This window comes from Alligator sinensis, unplaced genomic scaffold, assembly GCF_000455745.1.
Source record: "Alligator sinensis unplaced genomic scaffold, ASM45574v1 scaffold796_1, whole genome shotgun sequence".
Taxonomy (NCBI): Eukaryota; Metazoa; Chordata; order Crocodylia; family Alligatoridae; genus Alligator; species Alligator sinensis.
In genome coordinates, this window is record NW_005842141.1 from 727,165 (window position 1) to 734,703 (window position 7,539).

At 44.6% G+C, this 7,539-nt stretch overlaps 1 long non-coding RNA gene across 1 annotated transcript in view; it reads right to left on the bottom strand.

Moving 5' to 3' along the window:
• The window catches only part of LOC112550543, a 59,444-nt gene that overhangs the window by 50,859 nt on the left and 1,046 nt on the right, over positions 1–7,539 (bottom strand). The gene's annotated exons all lie outside the window — the stretch shown is intronic.

Here is a 7,539-nt window from a genome sequence, read left to right on the forward strand (position 1 = left end):
CCCAGCCTTTTTGCCTCAGCCACTGCAGGCATCTGCCTGCCTCCCCCAACTGAAGAGTGAACATGAGTTCCATTCCTTCCCTTCTATAATCTGTATGCAGCTTAGAGAAACCTGTGTAGATCAGATCAATTCTGCATGGACTTTTTGAATATCTGTACTTAGCCTTAATGTCCCTTCTACTGACATATTTTAAACAAATTCAAGGCCTAAATGTCATATATATAATGGACAAAAATATTGCAAAAAACTTTAAATGATGTTGGGATTCATTATTTTATAGGGAAGGACCTAAAGCAGAATTGTATGACTGGTAGAGCCACCAACCAAGTAGCAGGTAGAATGAGAAGGCCATAGTTCCCATGACAGGTGTGGTAAGGGCAGGGTGTAAGGATGACTAAACCCTGTGAAGAAGACATATCCCCTTTTACCAAGTGACCACTGTTTCTCTTGTGTTTCTTCATTTATTTTCCCTGTATTTTGTTTCCATCAAGGTGTGGCAGGTAAACATACAGAAGTGGGAAGCAGCTTGAGGAAACAGTAATGGGCACATTGCACCCATTGACACAACCTGTTTTTCATTATTCCTTTTATTTCTGATGTTAATTCTAAACAGTTAGGGTGAAGGGACACCACAGCCCAAGTACCTGAATCCAAATTAAAATCTAAGTATGTTTTGATTCCACCCTGCACAAATCCCTGAAAAATAGCTAATACAAAAGGTAGGTGGGTCCTCCTCCTTTTTTTTAGTTAGTCTTAAGGGTCAGGCGGTGGTATGTGGGTGTATGTGAGGGGGCAAACCTATTGCCACACACCCACACTTATCCACCCCCCAGCCAGTCCCCCTCATACATGTACACTCTCCCCCACACCCTACATACCCACAAACCTATACCCACCCTCCCACAATATACAAGAGCAAAACTTCATTTTAAGCTATTATACTATCACCTCTATGTACACTACACAAACTCATGTAAATCATGACAAAGATAATTTTTTAATTAAATTAATTAATGTTGTAGCATGTTTGATTTTTACAATATAATTTGGTATTTTTCTGCTTCAGATATGGCAAAACCCCTTGCTGAAAGGAGTACTTCCAGGGGGCAAGGGGAGGGACTTCTGGTGGTAAAGGTCAGAGGTTAGGGGGTAGAACTTCTGGTCCCAAGATGGTGACCAGGGGGTGGGGCACCTGTCAATGGGCAGGACTACCTATGTAGAGGCCCTTGATAACTTGCCAAAACTCGGTAAGCGGCCCTCTGCCCAAAATAATTGCCTGCCCCTGAGCTACACTCCTCTCAGTGCTGGCCAATGACAGAACAAGCAGCAAAGGTCTCAAGTTGCAGCAAGGGAAGTTAAGGTTAGATATTAGGAAAACTTTTTCACAAGGAGGGTAGTAAAACACTGGAACAGGTTACCCAGAGAGGTGGTGGAATCTCCATCCTTGGAGGTTTTTAAGACCTGGCTAGTCAAAGCCTTGGCTAGAATTATATAGCTGGGGATGGTCCTGCTCTGAACAGAGAGTTGGACTAGATGACCTCCTGAGGTCCCTTCCAACCCTAATTTTCTATGATTCCATGTTACAGAATTACATGCATTAATGCAATGAGCTCAGATGAGGGCCCAAGACTAAGGTGGTCACAAACAAATCATCAGAACAATACATCCCCTGAGGCTTCAGGAAAACAAACCCCATCTACAGCAGCTTGGATCAGTGCCCTAGACCAAGCAGATCCTAATTGGACAATCAGAAAAAACTAATCCCCTGGATACAAGCTTTACCCACTACAGCCTTTAAAAGGTGGCCCCAACAAAATATTTAGGTGCCGACTGAAGTAACAATTTTCCGAAGTGGAGTGTCTTCATTAACTTGTGTCTGTGTGTACCATGAGCAGGGCTCAGCTGACACAGCCCAGCCCTGCTCCTGGCACAGTTTTCAGAATGGGAAGTACAGAGAAAGCTCATTCTGGGGGTTACCCAGCCTGTGCTAGAAGTGGGGTAGATGGACTGGAGCCCCCCTGAGGTGGAGGGCTCCAATCCACCCATACCCCCCATTTCAGCATGACTGGGGAAACCCCATAACAGACCTCCCTCCCCTGCCTTGTCCCCATCCCATTGTGAGACAGAACAGGAGCTGGACGGGGGGAAAGGGGCAAGCAGAGCTAGATGAAGTGGCTTTTGAGATGCAGCCTGTCTCCCTTAATCAGCTCTATATTGGAGCTTGATCCCTCATCCTCCCAACCCAATAGGTAATGTCTGTCAGGTTGGAAGGATCAGTCTAACTCATGGCACTTTCTGTGAAGTGCCATGAGTTAGACCTGGGAGATGCACTTCTATCTGCACCTTTTGGTGCTTGCTCCTGACCCTTCCAATAAGCAAGACAAGGGACTACAGAGACTGGCTCTGATTCCTGGCTCCCTTTGAACGCAATTCCTGGACTGCTCATGATTTACTAAGTGACCTTTCAAGACTGCCCAATAAAAACAATTAATATATTTTTAGAGACTTGATCATGGTAGAACTGAATCACACTTAGGTACCTATGTCCACTTAGATGCCCAAGATGTTGCAAAAAATCTAGCCCTACTTTTCTATATTTCATCAAAACTCTGGGGCCAAAATGAGTGTATTTGGACATTAGCAACATAGAGAGTTACACTTCATCTACTTCCTGTTTTGTTTAAGAATGCAGAGAAATGAAGTGATGTAGCATTTTACTAAAATAATACCCTTAGCAACACTCTTGAACATCCAGGAGTTCTCTTTCTAGGAGACAATTTTCCTAACATGCAGGGGAGAATCAAAAGGGAGTAGTGCAGTGGCACCCCGCATTTGAGACCACACTTTTTAAAGCCCTGAAGCAGGCGAGAAATCCTTCCACTCTCTTCCCCCCTGTGCTCAGTGGTACAACCCCTTTCCTCCTCTTCCCTTCCCCCACCACTGTTGTCCTCAGATGCTCTGGGGGCAGGATAGCTAGATCCTTCTTGCACAAGAAGTTGGGCTTATTTGGGGACAGCGGCAGTAGTCTCTGGTCTGTTCTCAAATGGGCTCTTTCTCCCTGCCCAATCCTCCTGGGGTGTTCCATGCCAGGTCAGCAGCAGATGCAGAGACAGGGGAACTCACCCATTGCAGCTGCTGTCCCCAGATGAGCCCGGCTGTCCATGGAGGATGTAATAATAGTTCACATTCTCAAAATATTGCGTGATTTAAGAGTGAATGCTTATATCCCCCTGTGAATTAGAGCAATTCAGCTAATCTTATTACATTAGGAGTAAATGAGCTAGGATTAGAACTCAAGAGATCCTGGTTTCCATTTCCAAGTCCAATCTGGTGGGTCATGCTTCTGATACCATGGGTTAGGTTACAAAGATACGGAAAGTGGAGGAGCTTGTTAGCTGTGATATGACCTGGCATAGCTATTTATTACTGAGGGAAAGAAACAGTATTTGGAAGCAAGTGAAGAAAGTGAGTTATTCTGAATTGCCTGTGAAAAAAACAAGTACACTACATCAGCATGGAATAAGACCTGGGCAATTAAAGCATGAGGAAAATAAATCTTCCTGCTGGTTCTCTTTGCCTTATAGGTGGTGGGGGTTAGAACAGAGTATTTCAGATTGGGTGGGATCTTGAAGAACATCAGTTTCAGTGGCAGAACCCAAATAAAGAAGGGTGCTTCATAGTTTTTAGTTTTGTGATATCAGATGGGTAAAACGAAGCACTAGAAACTCCATTTATCAGGCCACAAAAAATCATGTTGTTGATCAATAAGCCTTGTCTTTAAGAAAAAAAAAAAACATTTTAGGCACTTTGTTTGCCTTCTTTCTTTTCCACCTTTAGGTTAAACAAGGCATGTTTCTCTATAGCTACTTGGGCTAACAAAAACTGAGATTCTCATATAACAGCAAAAGGCTAAGAACTATTTCTTAAGGCAAAATACCAGATATTGCAAGATTCACAATATAATCACAGAATTGAGGACAGAGAATAGATTCAAGCTCAGTGGTGAGATAGTGCAAGGTGCCAGGGTTTGCAGATTACGGCAAGCTGTTTGAAAAGGAAGAAATAAGAAGAGGATTAACCTACAGGTACAAATCAGTCAACAGATACAGATGATTACTGCAAGAGAAAGTATCTGGTGTTCCTCTTTTAAGATTAGTTATTCTCCCTGTTCTTTATGACAGTCTTTCAACTATATGAAGACACCTATCATGTGCCCCTTAATCTCATTTTTGCCAACATAAAACTTTTCTTGTGAGGACTGCATTCCATCCCCTTTATCGTCTTGGTTGGTTGCCATTGCTGTTGCTCTCCAATTTTTCTACATCCTTCCTACAGTGTGGTGCCCAGAACTGCCCACAATATTCTAGCTGAGGCCTAGTACTGAAGAGTATAGTACTATCACTTCAAATCTTTAAATTAATGCTTCTCTTACTGCAACTCAGAATTCAGTTTGCTTTTTTTTGTGACTGCATCACATTGCTGGCTCGTGTTATGTTTGTGATCCATCAAAACCCCCAGATTCTTCTCAGCAATGCTACTACCTCCCAATCATCTCCCATTTGATATTGGTGCATTTGGTTTTTGTTCCCTGAGTGTAGTAATCTACATTTGTTTTTTAAATTTCATTGTGTCGCCTATACCCAGGTTTCCAGTTTATCGGGTCCTGTTTGAATTCTACCCTGTCCTTCAATGTGTTCACAACCTGTCCTAATTTTGATGCACATATTATGTCCTTAATGATTTTGGACAGTTTTGCCAAGTGCAGCTGTTGCTATTGCATTTCTGTAAAATAGGATCTACAAAAATTTGAACGTGGGGTGGATCTGCAGATGGCATGTCACATACAGAGGAGCAGGTGGAACAGGAAATACACTCCACAAAAACTGCGGCTAAAGAACTTTATCCCCAACGCCAGCTTCCTCCCCACAGGATGCCAGCTGCCCTGCAGGGCCTGGACTGTTCTTAACCATCTTAGAATAGGCGTTGAACAGTGTAAGGCAAACATTCACTCTTGGGGCCTCTTCAACAATGCTGGCTACAGCTGTGGTGCTCAAGCTCAGAGGGCTGACCACATAATCTATGAATGCCCTTATGGGCCTCCATTGGGAACCCAAGGTCTTATTGACATTGACCATTCTACCTTTTTGAATAAATTTGTCTTAATAAGCCTTTGCTCAGATCAAAGCACACTCTTGTTCTGCAATTCTTCTGGGGGAAAAAAAATACCCCCAAAACACAATAGGTGAAATATTTGCAATAATTGACTGAAATGGCTATGTGAGTCCCAACTAAAATATACAGAGATAGGTTGAAGAATACCAAATAGTAAATGTTAATACTAATACATTAACCTTCATTACATTGTGATAACCTCCATAAATTATGCAAAGCTGGTTATATTGAGGAAATCACCTTAGTCTGCTTCAGTATGCAATAGAATTAAAAAAAAGTACACTTCTGTACATGAGAAAAAAGCATATATGCATGCATACATATATATACACATACATATTAGGTCTGTGCGAAACAGCACCATTCCGCTTCGACTTCTGTTCCGACGGAACAGTGTTTTGTTTCAAGTTTCATTTTGTTTTGAAAGCACTGTTCCATTTTGTTTTGTCAAAACTGTTTCACTGTTTCGATGCTGTTTTGATGTTTCACCCACAGGCTATAATAGGGCACAAAACTGCCTATAACTTTGTCATTCTGGCCTGATTCAGATGAAACTTGCAGGGATGGTAGCCCCTTCTGAGGCCATGAAGTCTTCCAAATTTCAAGGACATTGGTGCAGAGGTTTCTGGAAAATTGTACCTCAAGTTGTTGATAAGCAGGAGCCAGAAAGCAGGAGCAGCCTCCTGTGATCCAGCAGGCAGATCAGGGGCCTACACCCCCAGGAGGAGTCTGGCACAGCCCCCACAGGCCTCCCAGGCACATGGGCTGGTCCCCGATCTGCCTGCCAGATGACAGGATGCTGCTGCCAGCTGGGGCCAGTGGCAGCACCAATCTTCCTGGTGCTGGGTAAGGGCTGCAGATGGTGGGGCAGATGGAGCATCCCACAGGAGCATTGGGGGGGGGTCACGTGCTCGGCAGTGAACTGGAAGTAGACCTAAAGTTATTCTGGGTTTGCCAGGGACCACGCTGGGGGATTCCACTGAACCCCACCAGCTCGGCAGTCGGCCATGGGGGGGGACCCTGGGTGCCCCCCCCAGACCCAGGAGGCACCAGTCACTGAGCCAGGAGGGCAGGGGGATCACCCCCTGCGCACTCCCTGGTGGACCCAGAAGTGGACTGGAAGTGCTTCTGGTCCACTTCCGAGACTGCTGGGAAGCATTCTGGGAAGCCCCCCGCACTCCCGTAGGATGCTCCATCCACCCCAGCATCACAGTATTCGTGGGCCACCTGCTACCATGATGTATGTAGAGAAAACATTTAAAGCTGTGTCTATGTCTGAATCTCCAAATCTTTCTGATTAAAGGGTCTCCTGATTCAATTCGGATTCAGAGATTTGGCCACTGAATCAGGGCGAATCTCCACCGAATCGAATCAGGGATGAAAGCTTTGCACAGCCCTACCGCATAGCTGCAGGGGAACCAGAGCCCCCATTGCATGGACTTGCCCCAGCCCCCAGACTTGAGCAAGCAATCTGCGGAGGAGGGGGTGCATGATTGGAGGGGTGCTCCATTCACCCACCCCCTATCCCTAGCGCTGGCAGCCAGTCAGGGATGGCCCCCACTCAGCTGTGCTCAGCTGCCCTTGGAAATTTCTGGCATGCTAGGAAGCATGTGGGAAGACCCCCTGCCTTCTGGCTGATGCCAGTTCAGGCATCTGCCTGCCTACCCCCACTGAAGGGCCAATGTATGGTCCCTTCATTCCCAATCCAATCTATGCTTTTTAAAGAAAATTGCATAGATTGGATCAATTCTGTCTTGGGCTTTTTTTAATGTCTGTACTTAGCCCCAGTGCACATCTGGTATTATATAATTAAGCAATGAATAATATTAACAACTTTTCAATGCTTTGCCAACTAGAGACTATGTCTAGTTTCTTCACCTGGTGTGTGTTTGTGCCATATACCAACTAGGGCTATAAGCTGTGCCTGTTGAGAGAAGTAGCCAAGTGTACTCTATCATCTATTACTCAATGGTAAACACTGCCAGAGGCATGTTATTGTTTAGTTAGTAAGGACAGCGAACTGAGAAGACTGGGTTATAGACAGCGAGAAAAGAAAAGAGCAGGAGTTCAATGGCTTAGCATAGAGAAGAATTGGTACCAGATCTTGTATTATACAAAGAGTCAAATAGTTTTGTCAGAGTTGATGTTTCTTTAACTGGACATGACTTGATTTACCGGCCAAGGGTGTCCTGCAGGGTTTACCACTCCCTGGCAGTCAGTCCTCATCTGTCTGCCGTCTCAAAAATCTGTGACCTTGTTGTTTCCTGCATGCTACATCTTGATGTTTGATAATTAATAAGGAGTCCTCAATTCAGTTAGGGGGTCCCTTAGGGCTCTCTTTCACTGTTCATATCATACGGCCATTCC